Source organism: Elephantulus edwardii, unplaced genomic scaffold (assembly GCF_000299155.1).
Source record: "Elephantulus edwardii isolate Elephantulus edwardi_28Jun2011 unplaced genomic scaffold, EleEdw1.0 scaffold00018, whole genome shotgun sequence".
Taxonomy (NCBI): Eukaryota; Metazoa; Chordata; class Mammalia; order Macroscelidea; family Macroscelididae; genus Elephantulus; species Elephantulus edwardii.
Window position 1 is genome coordinate 24,753,266 of NW_006399768.1, and position 1,489 is coordinate 24,754,754.

Here is a 1,489-nt window from a genome sequence, read left to right on the forward strand (position 1 = left end):
TTGAAATGTGTTTTTTTTAATATATTTTTTTAGTCATATCCCTTTCTTTGATTTCAAAATGTTCTTATTTTTTTTTAATAAATTCTATTACTTAATTCCTGTTCTGACCCAAGCTGTAATCAAAATTGCCTATAGATGTCAGGCTGTTTGCCCTTGCTCCCTGCCTGGTTTAAAGGCCTGAACAAGGGGGAGTCAGAGACAATTCAGTTTGGGTGAATAGAAGAGCAACAAAGTTTCCACTTTTCCCTTTTCCATTTTTCACTTGGGATTCTTAGAGGAGAACACTTGACCCAGGTGAACATTAAGAAGGGCTGAAATAGCTAAATAGAGGGCCAGAGGGCCTGAGACAATTCCTACGATACCACTTTACTATGGTCCCAAGACTTGTATTTGTAGGACAGAGGCTCCCAGGCTTCTCAAATCAGGAGCATGGAACGCAGTTGAGAAAAACAGGCTGAGGACACTGCCAAAGAGTTACCAGAATGAGAGGCAGGTGAACTGCAGTGCACTGTCAGGGCCGACCCCTATGGAGTTCATGTAGATGATACAAAGGCTCTGTGGTTTCAGGGAGGCTGAACTGAAGCATTTGGAGGTGGTGGTGGGCACAGGGCTACTACTTGGCTCCCATCATTCTTAGAAAACAAAGCAGAAGTAAAATCATGGGATCCCTGAGACCACCAGTGCCTCCTTGTATCTCGGCAGGTCCCTGAAGTTCCTCCACCTGCCCGGGACACTTCATTTTGAAGAGAAGGTGGTAAAAGAAGAGGAAGAGGCCCTGTTCAAACTGTGAGCTCAGAGAAGCCCTGATGGGCTTTGAACCTTGGATTTTATGGAACAGTTATATGAAAGAGACAAAGAGAAAGAGGCCATTTTTAAAGCAAAAGGTTGTTTTGATCTGGAAGAAACTTAATTATTTTTAATGGTGGTTAGGTGTGGTCAAGTTGACTACAACTACCAACAACAGATCTGAATCCTGTGCCATCCTCACCGTGGACACTCCATCTTGTTGAGGGTCTTCTTTCCCTGAATTTCCACTTTTTGCAGCATAATGTCTCTTTTGAAAGCACTAGGCCCTCCTGACAACATGCTCTAAGTATGTGAGAGCAATTTTAACTAGTAAATGTAAATTCTCAGTTGAAATACTTTAACCAGCAAATATAAAATTTCTGCTGAAAATTATCCAAAAACGTTTGGAAAGATATGTTAACAGAGAACTGCCAGATGTGCAGGCTGGATTTAGAAGAGGTCGCGGTACTAGGGATATTATAGCTAATGTTAGATGGATCTTGGCAGAAAGTAGAGACTACCAGAAGAATGTCTATCTGTGCTTCATTGACTATGCAAAGGCTTTTGACTGTGTGGATCATAACAAGCTATGGCTGACTTTGAGAAGAACGAGAATCCCAGAACATTTGATTGTGCTAATGCGAAACCTATACTTGGACCAAGAGGCAGTCATCAGAACAGAGCAGGGAGACACTGGATAGTT